Source organism: Giraffa tippelskirchi, chromosome 7 (genome assembly GCF_054371585.1).
Source record: "Giraffa tippelskirchi isolate mGirTip1 chromosome 7, T2T-mGirTip1v1.2.pri, whole genome shotgun sequence".
Taxonomy (NCBI): domain Eukaryota; kingdom Metazoa; phylum Chordata; class Mammalia; order Artiodactyla; family Giraffidae; genus Giraffa; species Giraffa tippelskirchi.
The window spans coordinates 67,488,063-67,511,862 of NC_137281.1; the positions used below are offsets into that span (position 1 = coordinate 67,488,063).

Below are 23,800 nucleotides of genomic sequence, written 5' to 3' on the forward strand. Positions count from 1 at the left end.
ACGGAGTGACTGTTAGGACCTACAGAGATCGGTAAGTGTGGGGTTATGGGACAAATGGCTGGAAAGCCCCACCACTTTTCTACTTTACTTCATCATTTATTTAAGGTTCAAGGACTTTTGGTTTCACGTCAGCAGGTAGAGGCTTATCTCCAAACAGTGGTTGAATATAATCCCTGGTTCCCTGATGAAGACAGTTTCTATTTAAAATTTTGGAACCGGGTTTAAAAAAAAAAAATCGTGAATAATTGCTCTCCTTGTAGGCCCCTACATCTTCAACCCATTACACAAGATATCAGTCTCCGAGGATTACAATCCAATGAGCTATGGCAAATGAATGTAACTCATTGCCCTGAACTTTCCTCCTCTTCCTTCTTACATCTCTCAATAGACACAAACTCTTGGTTTATATGGGCCACACATCTCCAAGGTGAAACTACACAGCATGTTATAATCCACCTGTTAACTTGCTTTACAATAATGAAAACACCTAGTTCTATAAAAATAGACAATGGCCCTGCCTATACTTCTAGGCAATTCAAACAACTTTTACATTCATTCTCTATAGAACATATTACAGACATCCCTTATAATCCACAAACACAAGACATAGTTGAATGAACACATCACATACTGCAACTACAAATAAAAATATTTAAAAAGGGGGAATACACAGGAACACTTCTATCTTCTATCCAGAGCAGACTTTACTAGATTTCAATGCAATAAATTCTTTAATCCTATAACTATTGTTAATACAGCTTCATTTGTTTTAAATCTTTTAAGCTTATCACAAGGAGATATTTTGACCAAAGCAGAAAAACATTTCAAGACATTGAAGGACACCTTTCTTCCTCTGACCATTTGGTATCAAGACAGGTTGACTCAACAATGGAAATCTGGATAATTGATATTACAGGGAAAAGGGTGTGCTTGTATTTCTCCACGTGGATTCAATGAAATCAGTTGGCTCCCTCTTCAGAAGATCCACCCCAGGGGAGCCACTGGCATTCAAGATAGAGAAGAAATGGCAAAATCCCCAAGTGAAGGAATTTCCAGTACAAGTCATGGCGGCTTTAAAAATTTCCAAGAAATGCCACACTCGACGTCATCAACCTTATGATCCCCCTACTTGGGGACAGATAAAAATCCTTACTAATCAAGCTGAAAATCTGGTTTCTCAACAAGGAATGCCTCGGAATCCTGAAAATATTTTTGTCGTTATGCTTGCTTTGCTTGCTTTTGCTTCTCCTGCTCAGGCTGACTTGATTAATCCCACTTATTGGGCTTATATACCTAACCCCCCTTTTATCGCAGGTTATAAAATGGACAGACATAGGACCAATCATATCCACTAATGACTCAGTACATATGCCTCCTCCTTGGAACTTGGAGGGGCTCTCTCATCCTGAGAAAGAAGGAAGACTAACTAACATTTCTCTAAGCTATGAATACCTTCCTTTATGCATGGCCCTAACAGAATTATGTATTAATGTTTGTCAACAAACGTGGACTTTCATCCTGCTTCCAAAAAGGAACTTCTGCACATTGCTTGGACTGTTTACTGCCCTGTCCTTTTGTGAAAACCATGTCAATACTACCAAAACTCTAGGAAAAGGACAAAAGTTGGAATGTAAGGGGTTTACTTATAAGGACTTTAAATATACTCCTGTTTATTGGGATAGATGTCAAGCTAAATCAGGGAAATTAATGTTTGTGGCCAATTACACCATTGTTGATTGGGAACCCCATGGTATATGGCTATCTAACTGCTCAGATGATATTAACAGTACTATGTGTGATTATGTTACTCAAGTAGCATAGAAGATTGCCAACAGTTCAATGAAATACTTCCATGACAAAGGACTCCTTGTCTGACTTGACCACAAAATGGCACCTCCTAGCCCTCAAATCGTCCTTGATACACGAATTGGGCCTAAACAGTGGGACATCTGAAAACTTGCTGCAAGTACTGAAAATCTTGGAACTTGGAGTGGTTATTTCACAGAGACCAGTCGTAGTCATAGTAATTATTCCTTCCATTATAATCATTCATATTTTATACAAGCTTGTGCTCCCTTTCCTTTTGTTATAGCCATAGGGAACTTACAATTTAATAAAACTTTATGTTCTGTGACTTGTATAGATTGCATATTGTATACTTGTCTTAATTTCTCTATTTTTCTAAAAAATGAATCCCTTTTGATTCTTTGATCTCAACGTAGTTTATGGTTGCCAGTAGATCTCCAACGACCCTGGAAAGAGGGTCCCATGGCAGGACTTGCCTTCCGGTTACTCACTAAATTACTCCGACGATCTAAGCGATTCATTGGATGTCTAATTCTTGGCATTTTGGGGTTAATAGCCATTTGCACCACTGCTGCTGTTGCAGACACTGCTTTACAAACTTCAATTCAAACATAAAACTTTATTCAAAGTTGGACTAAAGATGCTCATACTGTATGAGTCACTCAGGTTCAGATAGATGAAAAAGTTCAGGATAAAATTCAGGAATTAAAAACAGCCATCCAATGGGTTGGAGATCAATTAATAGATTAACAAAAACAAGTATTATTACATTGTGATTGGAATTCTACTCAATTTTGTATCACTCCTGTTCGGTTCAACCATAATGCTTACAATTGGAAACAAATCAAATTTCATTTGCAAGATATACATAATAACGCTTCCTTAAATGTACAATTGTTGCAAAAGGAAATCTTCCAAACCTTCTCTAAGAATCTACCCTCTTCCAACAATTTGGGAACCTTAGCTGAACAGCTAGCTGATCAGTTATCTGGACTAAACCCTCGAAAATGGTTTCAAAACATTACACATAGTATTGGATCTGGAGCTATAGTGCTGATAATTATCCTGGTGATCATATTTGCAGTATACCGGTGCCTTTCAATTAAAATTGTTCAAACTAAACAAACTCAATTGGTCAGGGCCTTTTTCACAAAAATGTCTACAATCACCCCCAATTATGAAAAAATAAAAAAGGGGAAATTGTCAGGGGATGTTCAACTTTAAGGGATCTAATATGTTATTTTCTTCTTTTGTGTGCCGTTTCTCAGGGACACTCTTCCTTATTAGTTCCTGGAAAACAGGAACGAGCAGAGCTACACGCAGTTCTCAGGACTGAGATCATGAGAAAGGGCACCTGCTTGGATTCCTTTCAGTGACTCCCTTCAGTAACCTTTTACTTAAAGGTAATCTCTTCAGTTATGCCCCTCTTACTCAGGATATGGGATGCTTTCTGGCCCTTTGAAGACTGTTATTTGCTTGGCTTTGTTTACTCAATCTTTTTACTGCCTAAAGCTGCCTTGTATGAAGACATAAAAACATGTGTTTCTGCAAATAAAGCACCCTTGTTTCACTCGAGACTTGGGTCCAACATGTCCTTCTTTTCGTCGACTCCAGTCCCCAGGTCCTGGTATGTAAAGACCATAGCAGTTTGCTGAAGGAAGTCAGAGTGCTGGAGCCAAGTTCACCCTCTTAGGCTTCTCAGAATATCCCGACCTCCAGGTTCCCTTGTTCCTGGTTTTCCTCACCGTCTATGCAGTCACCATGGTGGGGAACCTGGTCATGATCACCATCATCAGAGTCAGTCCCAAACTCCACACCCCCATGTACTTTTTTCTCAGTCACTTGTTCTTTGTTACTTTCTGCTATTCCACCACAGTTACACCCAAACTCTTGGAGAATTTGGTTGTGTAAGACAGAACCATCTTTTTCACGGGATGCATCATGCAATTCTTCTTGGCTTGTATGTTTGCAGTGGCAGAGGTATTCATGTTGGCAATGATGGCCTATGACCAGTTTGTGGCAGTTTGTAAGCCTCTACTCTACACAGTTGTCATGTCCCCAAAGCTCTGTGCATCATTAGTGGCCTGTCCCTACACATGGGGTGTAGTTTCTTCACTGACACTCACCTATTTTCTCCTGGCTTTATCTTCTGTGGGTCTATCATAAATAATTTTCTCTGTGAGCACTCTGTCATTGTCTCTGTCTCCTGCTCTGACCCCTTCATCAGCCAAGTGCTCTGTTTTGCCATCACCATATTCAATGAGGTGAGCAGCCTGGCAATTATCCTCACTACTTATATATCCATTTTTGCCACTATCATAAAAATGCCCTCTGCTGGGGGGCGCCAAAAAGCCTTCTCTACTTGTGCCTCTCATCTGACCACCATCACCATGTTCTATGGGACTATCTTGTGTCTTTACTGTGTACCCAGGTCCAAAAACTCATAGCTCATGGTCAAAGTAGGTTCTATATTTTATACAGTGGTGAGTCTCATGCTGAACCCTCTGATCTATAGCCTCAGGAAAAAAGATATGAAAGAGAGTGTCAGGAAATTAATTAATCACTTAATACAATTTGGTTGAAGATCTGTATGTCCAAAAGAAATTTGATGTATTACATCGTGTTGATTAAATCTTCCTGTAGAGATGATGACTCATATTATGTAGTCAACTCACCAGGTCATAAATTTAGAGTCATAAATTGGCTATTTGATCTTTTAGCTTCTGTTCAGTACAATGTCAAATAAAATAGTTGTATATCATGTGTAAAATGATGTGTGGTGTAGGTGTATGAAAAGTAAAAATGTGAGTTGTTCAGTCATGTCTGACTCTTTGCCGCCCCATGACTATAGCCTGCCAGGTTCCTCTGTCCATGGAACTCTCCAGGAAAGAATAATGGAGTGGATAGCAATTGCCTTCTCCAGGGGATCTTCCTGACCCAGGGTTTGAATCTGGATTTCCTGCATTTCAGGGAAATTCTTTACCTTCTGAGCCACCATGGAAGTGCTGTGGGTGAATAGTGTCTCCCAAATATCCATGTCACCCAGAACTCAGAACGTCACCTTATTTGAAAATAAGATCTTTGCAAATATAATAAAGGTAAGAGTCAAGATGAGCTTAAAGTGAACCCAAAATCCAATGAGTGTCCTTGTAAGAGACAGAAAAAGATACACAGAGACACTCAGGGAAGGAGGGTATGTGAATTCCACTTCTCTCTCTTTCCTCCTAAACCACACACTTTTCTTAAAAAAAAAAAAAAAAAAACTCATTTTTAGTATTGTTGGTACATAACTGCTTCCTGGCTGTTTGTAAACCTGCACTTTACACAACTCCTGTGCCCCAGAAGCTGTGTTCCATCCTTCTGGCTGATGCTACAGCTGAGCATAGGCTATTTCTTACATTCATCTTTTCAGTTGTATTGCCTACTGTGAGTCCATCATAGTTAACATATTTGATATGAATATTCTGCTGCCCTTTTGGATCTTGTTTTACTTTAGCCACTTCAATGAATTAAGAAAGCTCAAAGTCATCATTTCCTAGCTTTCACTTCAGTCACTATTTTAAAGATACTTTCTACCTGTGGGCATCACAGAGTCCTGTCTACCTGTGCCTTCCACACTTCATCATCCCTTCTCTCTATAGTATGTGCATGCTGTGTGCTAAGTCACTTCACTCGTGTCTGACTCTTTGAGATCCTGAACTGTAGCCGCCAGGCTCCTCTGCCCATGAGATTCTCCACGTAAGAATATTGGAGTGGGTCGCCATGCCTTCCTCCAGGAGATCTTCTGGACGCAGGAATTGAACCCGAGTCGCTTATGTCTCCTGCAGGTACCTTACCACTAGCGCCACCTGGTAAGCCCCTCTATAGTATGCTCAGTTCCAAGTGCTCATAAATAATCGTTCAAGTAGAGTCTGTTTTATACCATGCTAATCTTCACGCTGAACTCACTGACATGCAGTATACATACTGATATACTCACTGACATAATACTTGAAATACAAAAACATGAAACACCTTGTAAGGAAGTTAATAGACTCCAAAATATTTTACTGCTCAATCCAGCATTAATAAATATATTTCAATGAAATCATATATGTACCTATTCAACTATCACCTTCCAAGAAAGTTCTTTTCTGAACAACTAACATAATGTGATAATCACTCCTTATTCCTTAAACTTGATTTATATTTTTTCCTAGAAATATATGATATGTTTAATACATGCAACAATTTATTCATCTCTGATTTCCTTCTCCCTGTATACACTCCAAGAGAGCAGAAATTTCTGGTATTATTATTGTATCTGATATCTCTAATGCCTAAAAAATTACCCAGAAACAAGTTTGGCCTTCAATGAATACCTGCCAGATGAATAAAAGATGAAAAGAAATGAAAATTTCTGACTAAATTCATAATAATTAGTACTGTGCTCACCTAGGTAAGGGAGCCTACCTGGTGGCTCAGTTAGTAAAGAATCCTCCTGCAATGAAGAAGACACAAGTTTGATCCCTGGGTTCGGAAGATCCCCTGGAGAGGGAAATGGCAACCCACTCCAGTATGCTTGTCTGGAGAATCCCATGGACAGAGTAGCCTGGCTACAGTCCATGGGGTCACAAAGAGATGGATAAGATGAAATGAATACAGTAAAGTTGCAGGATATAAAATTAACACACAGAAGTCCCTTGCATTCCTATACACTAACAACGAGAAAACAGAAAGAGAAATTAAGGAAACAATTCCATTCACCATCACAATGAAAAGAATAAAATACTTAGGAATATATCTACCTAAAGAAACAAAAAACCTATATATAGAAAACTATAAAACACTGGTGAAAGAAATCAAAGAGGACAGAAATAGATGGAGAAATATATCGTGTTCATGGATCATAAGAATCAATATAGTGAAAATGAATATACTACACAAAACAATATATAGATTCAATGCAATCCCTATCAAGCTACCAATGGTATTTTTCACAGATCTAGAACAAATCATTTCACAATTTGTATGGAAATACAAAACACCTTGAATAGCCAAAGCAATCTTGAGAAAGAAGAATGGAACTGGAGGAATCAACCTGCCTGATTTCAGGCTCTACTACAAAGCTACAGTCATCAAGACAGTATGGTACTGGCACAAAGATAGAAATATAGATCAATGGAACAAAATAGAAAGCCCAGAGATAAATCCACGCACCTATGGACACCTTATCTTTGACAAAGGAGGCAAGAATATACAATGGAGAAAAGACAATCTCTTTCACAAGTGGTGTTGGGAAAACTTGTCAACCACTTGTAAAAGAATGAAACTAGAACACTTTCTAACACCATACACAAAAATAAACTCAAAATGGATAAAAGATCTAAATGTAAGACCAAAAACTATAAAACTCCTAGAGGAAAACATAGGCAAAACACTCTCCGACATAAATCACAGCAGGATCCTCCATGACCCACCTCCCAGAATATCGGAAATAAAAGCAAAAATAAACAAATGGGACCTGATTAAAATTAAAAGCTTTTGCACAACAAAGGAAACTATACGCAAGGTGAAAAGACAGCCTTCAGAATGGGAGAAAATAATAGCAAACGAAGCAACAGACAAAGAATTAACCTCAAAAATATACAAGCAACACCTGCAGCTCGATTCCAGAAAAATAAATGACCCAATCAAAAATTGGGCCAAAGAACTAAACAGACACTTCTCCAAAGAAGACATACAGATGGCTAACAAAGACATGAAAAGATGCTCAACATCACTCATTATCAGAGAAATGCAAATCAAAACCACAATGAGGTACCATTTCACGCCCGTCAGAATGGCTGCTATCCAAAAGTCTACAGGCAATAAATGCTGGAGAGGGTGTGGAGAAAAGAGAACTGTCTCACACTGTTGGTGGGAAGGCAAACTGGTACAGCCACTATGGAGAACAGTGTGGAGATTCCTCAAAAAACTGGAAATAGAACTGCCATATGACCCAGCAATCCCACTGCTGGGCATACACCCTGAGGAAACCAGACTTGAAAGAGACACGTGTACCCCAATGTTCATCACAGCACTGTTTATATTAGCCAGGACATGGAAGCAGCCTAGATGCCCATCAGCAGATGAATGGATAAGGAAGCTGTGGTACACATACACAATGGAATATTACTCAGCTGTTAATAAGAATACATCAGAATCAGTTCTAAAGAGGTGGTTGAAACTGGAGCTTATTATACAGAGTGAAGTAAGCCAGAAAGAAAAACACCAATACAGTATACTAACACATATATATGGTATTTAGTTAATCGGTAAAGATAACCCTATATGCGAGACATCAAAAGAGACACGGATAAATAGAACAGTATTATGGATTCTATGATCGAGGGAGAGGGCGGGAGGATATGGGAGAATGGCACCGAAGCACGTAAATTATCATATGTGAAACGAATCGCCAGTCCAGGTTCGATGCATGACACAGGGTGCTCCGGGCTGGTGCACTGAGATGACCCAGAGGGATGGGATAGGGAGGGAGGTGGGAGGGGGGTTCTGGAAGGGGAGAACATGTACACCCATGGTGGATTCATGTCAATGTATGGCAAAACAAATACAATATTGTAAAGTTAAAAAATAGATAAAGTAATTTAAAAAAAAAGACTAAATGACTAACACTTCATCTAGGTGATATCTCTTTAATGAATATAGTTGTCACATGAAATTTAAAAAGATAAAATAACATAAATAATACACTGAAAAATAAAAAATAACCATACTTATATAAATGCTTCTATTGTTGAGTACTGTACCTTGGAATATATTTATTTGTCTAATTTTAAGTGTTTAGTTGTAGTTGCATGTTCTATAAACATTGACTCTTGCAATTTTCAGAACCACAGAAATGACACTTCCATTATCAAAAATGTCTCATAATTAGGCCTTGAATGTAGTTTATTAAAACTGGTCATGTTCAATTTAGGGATCTTTCCCTTTCTAAGCTAACAGAGATTTCAGAAAATCTGAAGAGTTTATTCAGTAATGTAGTTAATAGTTTAGGTAATATTGGTTCATTTGAATTACTTGGACCCAGAAATTCAAACTTGTAGGGTGCTAGATATAATTGATAAATAATATCCCTGATTAGGTTGATTCTGGTCCACCACAATTAGAGAAATTTGCTTATAACTTGAATTAAAACCCAAAATGATACTGGATCATTCCACATATTTCTAGCTAAACTGCTTTGAGTCACCTACCAAGTGATGATTGTGTTTATTGGAAAGCTTGAAATAGTACTACTAGTATTCCTGAAGTATAGAACCTCAAAAATATTTGGGTTCCAGAAAAATTATGTATTATTCACAAGAAAAAGTGTCTGAAGTATGTAAATATCCTGTAGAAAGTCTGTGAAAATCTCTCATTAAGCAATTATACTTACTTGTTATGCTAATGTTTCAATTAAAAATTCTTATAAAAGTTGGTCTCTCTCAAGGTAATGAAAAAACTATGAATTCAGAGTTCATAGTTATACTTCAGTCGCTTAGTCATGTCCGACTGTTTGTGACCCCATGAATTGCAGCACGTCAGGCCTCTCTGTCCATTACCAACTCCTGGAGTCTACCCAAACCCATGTCCATCGAGTCAGTGATGCCATCCAACCATCTCATCCTCTGTCATCCCCTTCTCCTCCTGCCCCCAATCCTACCCAGCATTAGGGTCTTTTCCAGTGAGTCAACCCTTCGCATGAGGTGGCCAAAGTATTGGAGTTTCAGCTTCAACATCAGACCTTCCAATGAACACCCAGGATTGATCTCTTTTAGGATGGATTGATTGGATCTCCTTGCAGTCCAAGGGACTCTCAAGAGTCTTCTCCAACACCACCGTTCAAAAGCATCAATTCTTCGGCGCTCAGCTTTCTTCACCGTCCACCTCTCACATCCATACATGACCACTGGAAAAACCATAGCCTTGACTAGATGGACTTTTGTTGGCAAAGGAATGTCTCTGCTTTTAAATATGCTATCTAGGTTGACCATAACCTTCCTTCCAAGGAGTAAGCGTCTTTTAATTTCATGGCTGCAGTCACCATCAGCAGTGATTCTGGAGCCCCAAAAAATAAAGCCTGACACTGTTTCCACTGTTTCCCCATCTATTTCCCATGAAGTGATGGGACCAGATGCCATGATCTTAGTTTTCTGAACGTTGAGCTTTAAGCCAACTATTTCACTCTCCTCTTTCACTTTCAACAAGAGGCTTTTTAGTTCTCCTTCACTTTCTGCCATAAGGGTGGTGTCATCCGCATATCTGAGGTTATTGATATTTCTCCCGGCAATCTCGATTCCAGCTTGTGTTTCTTCCAGCCCAGCGTTTCTCATGATGTACTCTGCATATAAGTTAAATAAGCAGGGTGACAATATACAGCCTTGACGTACTCCTTTTCCTATTTGGAACCAGTCTGTTGTTCCATGTCCAGTTCTAACTGTTGCTTCCTGACCTGCATACAGGTTTCTCAAGAGACAGGTCAGATGGTCTGGTATTCCCATCTCTTTCAGAATTGTCCACAGTTTATTGTGATCCACACAGTCAAAGGCTTTGGCATAGGCAATAAAGCAGAAATAGATGTTTTACTGGAACTCTCTTGCTTTTTCGATGATCCATTGGATATTGGCAATTTGATCTCTGGTTCCTCTGCCTTTTCTAAAACCAGCTTGAACATCTGGAAGTTCACGGTTCACGTATTGTTGAAGCCTGGCTTGGAGAATTTTGAGCATTACTTTACTAGCATGTGAGATGAGTGCAATTGTGTGGTGGTTTGAGCATTCTTTGGCATTACCTTTCTTTGGGATTGGAACAAAAACTGATCTTTTCCAGTCCTGTGGCCACTGCTGAGTTTTCCAAATTTGCTGGCATATCGAGTAGGTAAATATTAAAAATCAAAATAAATGCACCATGTTAGAGTTAATGTATGTTCTACTGAAGGACATGGAAACATTAAAAAGAAGCCTCAGAATGAGAGAAAAAAATTAAATATATTTAAGAAGCTGAAGATCAATATCTACAATCAGTATCTACTAAATATCAATATCACAATATCTGTGGCAAAATAATTAGGAAAATACAGTAAAGAGGTGATAAAACTGAGAAAACATGTGAAGCAAATCATCTTCAGTTTTCCTTGTGTATCCAACAGGTTTTTTTTTTTTTTTTCTGTGTATGTCATCAGATGAAAAATCATTCCAAATCGCTGCTCTGGAAAACTCAAATATATATGCACAAAAAGATGTGTAAGAAAATTCAGCTGCTTATAGATTGCAATAGCAAAAAATGGAAATAGCCTTAATGGACATTTAAAAAATGGTACAGTCACACAATTAAATACTGTATAAGTTAAAATTATTACATTAGAAAAATATACCAGTTAACATAAATATCATTCAATCTCATTTATATTCAAAAGTACAGTGAATACTATATATCTTGACTATAAATATTCACATAAGTACAAAATAAACCATATCATGGGAGTGAAAATAACCAAATTATAGATGAAGTTAATCACCAAGGAATAAGAGGGGAATGAACTGTCATCCTAAAGGAGATCGGTCCTGGGTGTTCATTGGAAAGACTGATGTTGAAGCTGAAACTCCAATACTTTGGCCACCTCATGCGAAGAGCTGACTCATTGGAAAAGACCCTGATTCTGGGAAAGATTGAGGGCAAGAGAAGACAGAGGATGAGATGGTTGAATGGCATCACCGACTCAATGGACATGGGTTTGGGTAAACTCCAGGAGTTGGTGATGGACAGAGGCCTGGAATGCTTCAGTCCATGGGGTCGCAAAGAGTCGGACATGACTGAGTGACTGAACTGAACTGAGCTGAACTGCCAGGAGGTTATGAAAGGATCTTTGATCTGTGATGTAGTGCTCTAAGAAAAATAAATAAGCAAATGTTTTTTTTTTTTCTTTTTAGATCGACCTCTCAGTGCTTCAACAAGAAAGAAAAGTCACAATTGAAAGTTTCAGTGTTCTTTATTTCTTCCCCAAGGGAGATCATTGAAAGTACAAAATATCTTTTTCTAAGAAGCAGTTATCTTTTGATGCTCAGGGAGTTTGGAGTAGATAAAACAACCTATCTTCATATTTAGTTTTCTTGTTTATAATCAGTGTGACAGAAATCTCTGGTGTAAATCCAAAACCATTTAGACATTTGACATGTAGAAGATTTAGAAGTGCTGTGAATGGTAAATTGTTCTTATCCAATGATATATTGGTAAAGAAAAAAGCAGGTTCTAGAAAATTTAAAGATGAAACTGCTCTTTAACTGACCTTACTATTTAGTATTTTGAAACGTTTAACTCACTGAAAAAATTAAAGTCCTAGCCACAAGGCAGAGTCACCTTGATTTACAACATAATTATAATGGTATTTTTTTCCAGAAGAGAAGCAGCTTATTTCCAAAGAAAACATACACATAGCCAAAAGATACATGAAGATATGTTCAACATCACTGATAATTAGGGAAATACAAATTAAACCCAAAATGAAATATCACCTAACACCTTTTGGAGAAGGAAGTGGCAACTCGCTCCAGTACTCTTGCCTGGAAAATTCCATGGACAGAGGAGCCTCGTAGGCTGCAGTCCATGGGGTCGTCAAGAGTCGGACATGACTGAGCGACTTCACTTTCACTTTCCACTTTCATGCATTGGAGAAGAAAATGGCAACCCACTCCAGTGTTCTTGCCTGGAGAATCCCAGGGACGGGGGAGCCTGGTGGGCTGCTGTCTATGGGATCGCACAGAGTCGGACACGACTGAAGAGACTCAGCAGCAGCAACACCTTTTTAAGAATGGCTATTATCCAAAAACTAAACAGAAAGACAAAAACAAAAAAAAGAGGAGAGAAAATGCTAGCAAGAATTTGCTACTAGCAAAGAGAAAACAGAATCTTGGTGCACTGCTGGTGATTGTATAGAAAAAGGTACATAATAATGAACATAGAACTACCGTATGATCTGGTAATCTCGCTTTTGAGTACACATCCAAAGGAAATGAAATCACTTTATCTTGAAGAGATATCTGCACCCCTACATTTATTGCAGCATTATTCACAATAGCCAAGCATGGAAACCATACAAGATCATAAGTGTCCATTGACAGATGAAAGGATTAAGAATTTTATGAGTATGTATAATAATATATAATATTATTCAGGCATAGAAAAGAAGGAGATCCTGCCATTTGCAACAACATGGATGAATCTGAAGGGTGATATGCTTAATAAACTAAGACAAAGAAAGACAAATGCCATGTGATCTCACTTATATGTGGAATCAGAAAAAATAAGCTCATAGAAGCAGAGTTTAATGGTGGTTTTCAAGGGTTAGGGAGTGAGGAAAGCAGGGAGATATTGGTCTAAGGGTGCAACTTCCAGTTATAAGACAATAAGTTTGCCAGTCCAGGTTCGATGCATGAGACAGGGTGCTCAGGGCTGGTGCACTGGGATGACCCTGAGGGATGGGATGGGAAAGGAATTGGGAAGGGAGTTCAGGATGGGGAACACATGTACACCCATGGCTGATTCATGTCAATGTATGGCAAAAACCACCACAATATTGTAAAGAAATTAGCCTCCAATTAAAATAAATAAATTAAAAATAAAGCTTATCAGAACAAAAAAAAAGAAGACAATAAGTTCTGAAGATCTAATGTACAGCATTGTGACTGTAGTTAAAAAATACTCTAGTGTATACTTGAAAGTTTCTAAAGAGTTGATCTTAATGCTCTCACCACACACATACTTGTAACTAAGTGAGAGGACAGATACATTAACTAACTTTATTGTAATGTTTCTCAATACATGTGTATATCAAATCATCGCATTGTACACATTAAAATTATATAATGTTATAAGTTAATAAAGCTAGAAAATAGTATGCCTCAATAAAGGTGGGAAAAATAAGAAAGTAGCAAATTTCATCTCTTTATTAAATGGAGAAGATGATACAAATAGAAGACAAAATTTTCAAATAAGTGTAGAAACAGTAGAGGACTATAACAGCAGCAAAGTCCTGAGAGGCAGGGGTGGTTATTTCCTCATAATGAGTATCATTGTCCAATACTTTGTGTAGATTAATGGAAGAAGAAGATAGATAAATACACGCATGACAGTGTAAGCACATAAATACACAAGTACATACATATATATACACACAAATACATAATACTTAAAAAGTCTTCTCATTATAAAATTAGAGAATGTGTAGTGTCATATGTGAAACAGAGCACCATTCCATGTTCGATGCATGTGACAAGGGCTCAGGGCCGGGGCAATGGGATGATCCAGAGGGATGGGATGGGGAGGGAGGTGGGTGGGGGGTCCGGGAAGGGGAACACATGTAAACCCATGGCTGATTCATGTCAATGTATGGCAAAAACTATTACAATATTGTAAAGTAATTAGCCCCCAACTAAAATAAATAAATTTATAAAAAAAAAAAATAATAAAATAAAATAAAATTAGAGAATAACTGTGATAGACTGAATAATAGCTCCCAAAGTCACTCAGAGAGGCACTGAGAGAGGGGATCAGGGGGCAGACAGACTGAAACTACAGTCATGGACAACTGGCCAATTTGATCACATGGGCCACAGCCTTGCCTAACTCAATGAAACTAAGCCATGCCGTGTGGGGCCACCCAAGATGGACGCGTCATGGTGGAGAGGTCTAACAGAATGTGGTCCACTGGAGAAAGGATTGGCAAACCACTTCAATATTCTTGCCTTAAGAACCCCATGAACAGTATGAAAAGGCAAAAAGATAGGACACTGAAAGGTGAACTCCCCAGGTGAGTAGGTGCCAAATATACTACTGGAGATGAGTGGAGAAATAACTCCAGAAAGAATGAAGGGATGGAACCAAAGCAAAAACAATACCCAGTTGTGAATGGGACAGGTGATAGAAGCAAGATTTGATGCTGTGAAGAGCAATATTGCATAGGAACCTGGAATGTTAGGTCCATGAATCAAGGCAAATTGGAAGTGGTCAAACAGGAGATGACAAGAGTGAACGTCGACATTCTAGGAATCAGTGAACTAAGATGGACTAGAATGGGTGAATTTAACTCAGATGACCATTATATCTACTACTGTGGGCAGGAATCCCTTAGAAGAAATGGAGTGGCCATCAGAGTCAACAAAACATTCTGAAATGCAGTACTCGGATGCAATCTCAAAAACGACAGAATGATCTCTGTTCGTTTCCATGGCAAACAATTCAATATCACAGTAATCCAAGTCCATGCCCCGACCAGTAACGCTGAAGAAGCTGAAGTTGAACAGTTCTATGAAGACCTACAAGATCTTCTAGAACTAACACCCAAAAAAGATGTCGTTTTCATTATAGGGGACTGGAATGCAAATGTAGGAAGTCAGGAAACACCTGGAGTAACAGGCAAATTTGGCCGTGCAGTACAGAATGAATCAGGGAAAGGCTAATAGAGTTCTGCCAAGAGAACACACTGGTAATAGCAAACACCCTCTCCCAACAACACAAGAGAAAACTCTACACATGGACATCACCAGATGGTCGACACCGAAATCAGATTGATTATATTCTTTGCAGTCAAAGAAGGAGAAGCTCTATAGAGTCAGCAAAAACAAGACCAGGAGCTGACTGTGGCTCAGATCATGAACTCTTTATTGCCAAATTCAGACTGAAATTGAAGAAAGTGAAGAAAACCACTAGACCATTCAGTTATGACCTAAATCAAATCCCTTATGACTATACAGTAGAAGTGAGAAATAGATTTAAAGGGCTAGATCTGATAGATAGAATGCCTTTTGAACTATGGATGGAGGTTCGTGACGTTGTACAGGAGACAGGAATCAAGACAATCCCCAAGGAAAAGAAAAGCAATAAAGCAAAATGGCTATCTGAGGAGGTCTTACAAATAGCTGTGAAAAGACGGGAAGTGAAAAGCAAAGGAGAAAAGGAAAGATATTCCCATCTGAATGCAGAGTTCCAAAGGTTAGCTAGGAGAGATAAGAAAACCTTCCTCAGTGAACTATGCAAAGAAATAGAGGAAAACAATAGAATGAGAAAGACTAGTGATTTCTTCAAGAAAATTAGAGATACCAAGGGAACATTTCATACAAAGATGGGTTCAATAAAGGACAGAAATGGTAGGGACTTAACAGAAGCAGAAGATATTAAGAAGAGGTGGCAAGAATACACAAGAGAATTGTACGAAAAAGATCTTCATGACCCATATAATCACGATGGTGTGATCACTCACCTAGAGCCAGACATCCTGGAATGTGAGGTCAAGTGGGCTTTATGAAGCATCACTACGAACAAAGCTCGTGGAGGTGATGGAATTCAAGTTGAGCTATTTCAAATCCTCAAAGATGCTGCTGTGAAAGAGCTGCACTCGATATGCCAGCAAATCTGGAAAACTCAGCAGTGGCCACAGAACTGGAAAAGGTCAGTTTTCATTCCAATCCCAAAGAAAGGCAATGCCAAAGAATGCTAAAACTACTGCACAATTGCACTCACCTCACACGCTATAAAGTAATGCTTAAAATTCTTCAAGCCAGGCTTCAGCAATACCTGAACCGTGAGCTTCCAGATGTTCAAGCTGGTTTTAGAAAAAGCAGAAGAACCAGAGACCAAATTGCCAACTTCCGATGGATCATCAAAAAAGCAAGAGAGTACTAGAAAAACATCTGTTTCTGCTTTATTGCCTATGCCAAAGCCTTTGACTGTGTGGATCACAATAAACTGTGGACAATTCTGAAAGAGATGAGAATACCAGACCACCTGACCTGCCTCTTGAGAAACCTGTATGCAGGTCAGGAAATAACAGTTAGAACTTACATGGAACAGCAGACTGGTTCTAAATAGACAAAGGAGTATGTCAAGGCTGTATATTGTCACCCTGCTTATTTAACTTACATGCACAGTACATCATGACAAACGCTGGGCTGGAGTAAGCACAAGCTGGAATCAAGATTGCTGGGAGAAATATCAATAACCTCAGATATGCAGATCACACCACCCTTATGGCAGAAAGTGAAGAAGAACTAAAGAGCCTCTTTATGAAAGTGAAAGAGGAGGATGAAAAAGTTGGCTTAAAGCTCAACATTCAGAAAACTAAGACCATGCATCCGGTCCCATCACTTCATGGCAGATAGATGGGGAAACAGTGGAAACAGTGGCTGATTTTATTTTTCTGGGCTCCAAAATCACTGCAGATGGTGATTGCAACCATGAAATTAAAAGATGCTTACTCCTTGGAAGGAAAGTTATGACCAACATAGATAGCATATTTAAAAGCAGAGACATTACTTTGCCAACAAAGGTCCGTCTAGTCAAGGCTATGGTTTTTCCAGTGGTCATGTATGGATGTGAGAGTTGGACGGTGAAGAAAACTGAATGCCGAAGAATTGATGCTTTTGAACTGTGGTGTTGTAGAAGCCTCTTGAGAATCCCTTGGACTGCAAGGAGATCCAACCAGTCCATCCTAAAGGAGATCAGTCCTGGATGTTCATTTGAAGGTCTGATGTTGAAGCTGAAACTCCAATACTTTGGCCACCTGATGCGAAGAGCTGACTCATTGGAGAAGAGAAGACTCTGATGCTGGGAAAGATTGAGGGCAGGAGGAGAAGGGGACCACAGAGGATGAGATGGCTGGATGGCCTCACCGACTCAATGGACATGGGCTTGGGTGGACTCAGGGAGTTGGTGGTGGACAGGGAGGCCTGATGTGCTGTGGTTCATGGGGTTGCAAAGAGTCGGACACGACTGAGCGACTGAACTGAACTGAAAGTCACTCAAGCTGTAAACTCTGGAATCTGTGAGTGTGATCTTCTATTATAAGGGGACTTTACAGCTGTCATAAGGACTTTGAGATAGGAAAATTATCTGAGTACTAAATATAAATGTCTTTACAAGAGGCAGGTGAAGGAGATTTGTTACAAGGGAGATGAAAATGTGACAATGGACCAGAGGCTGGAGTGAGGCTGCTGCAAGTCAAGGAATATCAGCAGCCACCAGAAGCAGGAAAAAGAGAAGGATGAATGGTTCCTGGAAACTCCAGGAGGAAAGAGCTGCGCGTATTCCTTGTCTCAAGCTCCATAGGACTCATTTTGGACCTCTTGCCAGCAAGATAATAATTATGTATTGTTATAAACCACCAAGTTTGTGGTAAATTTTTGATAGTAACAATAGGAAACTAATACAGCAATCTTTCTAAATATTGAAACTTTAAAAGATGCATGATCAGAGGATAAATGGATATGACAACTTAATATATTGATTAATCTCTCAGCCAAAGATATGGGGCAAGAATATCACAAGAAAATCAGAAATCCAGGACATTAGTATTTTCAAAGCAGCTTTGTATTACTAGACTGACCTCTCTCTAGGAAAATCATGGGAAAAAGTGGTCATGGTATGGATGCCTCTGGAGCTTTTCCTTAATCCTACAAGGGTAATGTTATAGGTTATAGTTATACCATACTAGAGGAGAGCAATCTAGTTATTCTGGATGCAGTTACACTAGAGGAGAGTAAATTATGCTGTTTCAGAAAACTGGCAGAGGTAAACCTAAATTCCTCTCTCATTTGTCAATCAAAACTGACACACTTATATTGAAATGTAAAATAAAGGCCTATTTGAATATTATTATATTATTCAAAAATCACCTAGATCACTTTTCACAAACTGATTTACAGATAAAAGGGGTACAGTTTCACAGAACTGGCAAATTGTTGTGTGAGCTATATGGAAGATGCAATGTTTTTAACGTCTTAGATATTTTATATAAACAGATGAGGGAAGAGGTCAACAGTGAGTTCAGCCACGAAGACAGAAAGACCAGGGTAGTGTCTTTGCCTGATTTCAATTGGGTGGAAATCAAATATTAATGATTCCATCATCAGTCCAGTTCAGTCACTCAGTTGTGTCCGACTCTGCGACCGCATGGACTGCAGCACGTCAGCCTTCCCTGTACATCATAGGGTATCCCGTTACACAAAGGGTAGCTGACTGTGAATTGACTTGTGTCCCGCTCGTTACAACTCAAACATGAAATATATCTCTGACAAGATGCTTTCTAGGAAAATAATTACAGCACTGGGCATATCAGGTGTGAAAAAATGTTGGAAAATTATATCTGAATCTTTTAAATTTTTTTGGTAAATGGTAAGTAAATCCAAGAAAGAATAGATATTAAATATACACTCAAGAAACAGACAAACCAAATTGCAAAGAAAACTGTGTAAATAAACTTCCAATTCTAGACATCATTTTATATATATATGGCTCTTTTACCTTAGTTTTAATTTAGTGTTATTCATTCCAGGAGGCATTTTAATTACATGGAAACAAAGCTTAGCAGCCAATTTCAAGCCACAATTTTTTGTGTAATTCCAAAAAACTTCTAGTCATTAAAAACGGTATGAGACCTGCCATTTGCCTTAATGATTTGTTTTGATGCTTGTGAGGAAAATGTTGTGAGTGATCCTCCCGGGTTTCAGTCCCCAGGGCTACAGACTTAGATGTAAGAGCCTTGGTCTCCCACTTACACTCAGCCCACAGAGAAACAGCACGGTGGTGACCTGTTTCTCTTTTGCAGGTAAGTTTTTCAAGTTTTTTATGACAAGTAAAAATATTATTTTCTTGAAATCGTAACTGAGGTCTTCTTTTCACTTTTCTTTTTATGTTGAATTACTGTAAATGCTATCCAATTCTGAGTCCAATAATATTAAAGAAAGAAATTAACAATCATGCTTCAAGACAACTGACAACTATTTCACAAAGAAGAGAATAAACTTGCTACAAGGAAATGGATGTTTATACATAATTATTTATGTGTAGTTTAAATTGGTATATAAACTTTTACAAAAATGAGAAGTAGTTAATTCTGAGAGAACTCCTACCTGATAAATCTTGAGACCCTTAAGAGACATGTATACAATGTCTAGGTCTGTGATAGAAGTTAAGCCATAAGCTATAAATCCTGATAAAGTGTACACTCTACTTACAATTCAAAACGAGTCATCGTCCTCCTCATCAGTGAAGCTGTCCCAGGAGAGAAGTATCCTTTACTGAACAAAACATGCTAAAATGGGATTGCTATGCTCTCTTCTTAGATGTCTTTATTATTTTTGTTGATACTTAGAAGACAAACATATTCTCTTAAAGGCTTTAGTTGATTTGTGTATGCAAGCAAAATACAGTAACAATATATGTTGTTCTTTGAGGCAAACACCTCACATTTTTCTTAGACACTTTCATTCTCTTATGCCTTCATGTGAAAATGTTTTCTATCAGTTATGTGCATACTATGCTACTTGCTGATGAGTGAATGTACTCATTTCAATGTGTTAAGTATTCCTTAGGAAAATACCAGCTGCAATGGATATGCAAAAACAGTTCAGAGACTCAGTTGGATTGGTAGATCCATCCACAGTAGTTATCTATATAAGGAATGTTGTAAATGGAAAAAGTTAGAACTAATAACTCCTTTCATTTTACTTTGCCCATCATAGAAAGTCATAATATGATTTTCACTTATTTCTGTAAATCTCCTCTTTGTCAAGAAAAACTCCCTTCTCCCATCCTCTCTTTTCAAAGGCATTGTAGTGATGACTGCAAGAAATCTGAGTCTGGAGACGTTTGCCCTCTTAGGTTTCACAGATTACCCAGAGCTTCAGATTCCTCTCTTCCTAGTGTTTCTGATCATGTACATTATCACCGTGGTAGGAAATCTGGGCATGATGGTAATCATCAAAATTAACCCTAAGTTTCACACTCCCATGTACTTTTTCCTTAGTCATCTTTCTTTTGTTGATTTTTGTTACTCCCAAGCTGCTCGAGAACTTGGTCATGGCTGATAAGAGCATCTTCTACACTAGCTGCATGCTGCAGTACTTCCTATCCTGCACTGCTGTGGTGATTGAGTCCTTCTTACTGGTAGTGATGACCTATGACCGCTTCGTGGCCCTCTAACCCTCTGCTTTACACAGTGGTCATGTCACAGAGGCTGTGTGCCCTGCTGGTGGCTGGGTCATATATCTGGGGCATGTTTGGCCCATTGGTACTTCTTTGCTATGCCTTCCAATTAAACTTTTCTGGACAGAAGATGATCAACCACTCTTTCTGTGAATACACTGCTCTCATCGCTGTCTCAAGTTCCAATACACACATCCCCCACCTGCTGCTCTTTGGCTTCACCACCTTCAATGAGGTGAGTACACTTCTGATCATCCTCACTTCCTATGTCTTTATTTCTGTCACTGTGCTAAACATCCGTTCTGTCAGTGGACGTCGCAAAGCTTTCTCCGCCTGTGCGTCTCACCTGACTGCCATTACCATCTTCCACGGGACCATTCTTTCTCTCTACTGTGTGCCCAATTCCAAGAACTCTCAACAAACCATCAAGGTGGCTTCTGTGTTCTATACAGTGGTCAACCCCATGCTGAACCCTCTGATCTATAGCCTGAGGAATAAAGATGTGAAAGATGCCTTCTGAAAATTAATAGACACAAAAGCCTCATTTCACTGAACCAATGTCCAAAGATGTCTTCAGTCTCCATTAACAATGGGAAAAGAGCCTTCCAAGATGTGTAGCATATATTTACATGAGGTTTTTATGATGACTAAGATATTAATCTATTAAATTGTTCCCCTTAAGTATAAATTTTTGACAAGGAACATTCTTTCTTTCTTCCTGCAGTACCTAAAATAGTACTTATCTCTGGATAAGCCTATATTTGTTTAAACATGAATGAATAAATGAATGAGCAATTATGTATCCTAATTATGTACTTAGTATTAAGTACTGCTTATTATATAACTATTAAACATGCCTACTATTCTTCCACATAGAATAAATTTGATTAAAACAATGAAATTTGAAAGTTAGAAAATTTAACATATTGTTGATGTCATTCCACCTTTCTACTATTCTTCTAAAATGTTGTTTTATGTGGTTTAAATACAGTTCATCAAACGGAACTGCATATTTATATTACTCAAATTAGCCACCATTCCAGGTTCGATGCATGAGACAAATGCTCAGGGCTGGGGCAATGGGATGACCCAGAGGGATGGGATGGGGGTTCAGGATGGGGAACACATGTAAACCCATGGCTGATTCATGTCAATGTATGGCAAAAACCACTACAATATTGTAGAGTAATTAACACCCAACTAAAATAAATAAATTTATTAAAAATAAATTATGACTAATGACTATGAAATAAATTCCAATAAATTTTTACATTTAAATCAATGATTTAAAACACCTTCCAAGTCTATAAGTCTAAGATAAACAAATATGCAAAGTAGCTTTCCTGTGAATGTGTTTCCCGTACATATAAAGAGTCACTGCCAATGATGCTCTTTATCGATTTTGGTTTTGTGTTTTTGTCATGAGACTCTCTTCTTCAGATGATACATTTTGTGAAAACAAGTTTACAGTATATTAAGAATTTCATAGGTGGGGAAACAGTGGAAACAGTGTCAGACTTTATTTTGGGGGCTCCAAAATCACTGCTGATGGTGATTGCAGCCATGAAATTAAAAGACGCTTACTCCTTGGAAGGAAGGTTATGGCCAACCTAGATAGCATATTTAAAAGCAGAGACATTACTATGCCAACAAAAGTCCGTCTAGTCAAGGCCATGGTTTTTCCAGGAGTCATGTATGGATGTGAGAGTTGGACGGTGAAGAAAGCTGAGCGCTGAAGAATTGATGCTTTTGAACTGTGGTGTTGGAGAAGACTCTTGAGAGTCCCTTGGACTGCAAAGAGATCCAATCAATCCATCCTAAGGGAGATCAGCCCTGGGTGTTCATTGGAAGGACTGATGTTGAAGCTGAAACTCCAATACTTGGGCCACCTCATGCAAAGAACTGACTCATTGGAAAAGACCCTAATGCTGGGGAGGATTGAGGGCAGGAGGAGAAGGGGATGACAGAGGATAAGATGGTTGGATGGCATTACTGACTCGATGGACATGGGTTTGGGTAAATTCCGGGAGTTGATGATGGACATGGAGGCCTGGCGTGCTGCAATTCATGGGGTCGCAAAGAGTTGGACATGACTGAGCAACTGAACTGAACTGAACTGAAGAATTTCAAACTAATGACACTCTATTAATATCTGATTTCAAAACATCACTGTATTGGGTAAAACATATCTAATGTCATAATTTTCCATGAACATAAATATACATATATAACTATATCTATACTTACACTTATGTGTCAGAGAGAAACAAGAAGTCAAACCATAGATTTAAATAGTATCCCTTAAAGGATAGTTTAGGCTTCTTGGAAAGTAATATTCCACAGTGTTCTTGTGTTTTAGGTTTTGGAAAATTGATTTTGCTTTTCTAATTAAGATAGTTCACAAAGCATTATGTGAATGGAAAATAGGAATCTTTGCTTCTGAAAAAATAACAGAAAAGGAATAGAGAAAGTGTCAGATAGAAAGAAGATGCAGAAACACTCCTCAAACTCAGAAACTTATCAGATGTGTCAACTTAGGGAAGGCCATATAAATTGTCAAGAATTTGCAAACTGATTACCTGTAACTAATTACATTCAAGGAATTCTTGAAATAGTTTTTATATCCAAAGACACAAACCACAGCCTGTCCTTTGAACAATGTTGGTTTAGGAAGACATCATTCATATAGTTAGAGAAGGAGCAGACCTGGGAGAGATCCTTCAGGCAAACCCATTAAATGGTCTCTGCGCTGAGAAGGAGGGATGCCATTCAGAACTGTGTAGTAGCTCTGCTCTTCCACACAGGGTCATGTAGATGGCAGAAACCAAAATGCATCATGCAGGCTCATACTATCAGGGATTCAGTTCAGTTCAGTCGCTCAGTCGTGTCCGACTGTTTGCGACCCCATGAATTGCAGCACGCCAGGCCTCCATGTCCATCACCAACTCCCGGAGCCTACCCAAACCCATGTCCATCGAGTCGGTGATGCCATCCA

General features: G+C 38.6%; 2 pseudogenes; both read left to right on the plus strand.

The window, feature by feature from the left end:
- Positions 1–1,064: 1,064 nt before the first annotated feature.
- Positions 1,065–4,388, plus strand: LOC145513791 (olfactory receptor 5D3-like; annotated as a pseudogene).
- Positions 4,389–20,438: 16,050 nt separating this feature from the next.
- Positions 20,439–21,358, plus strand: LOC145512142 (olfactory receptor 5D14-like; annotated as a pseudogene).
- Positions 21,359–23,800: the final 2,442 nt, after the last annotated feature.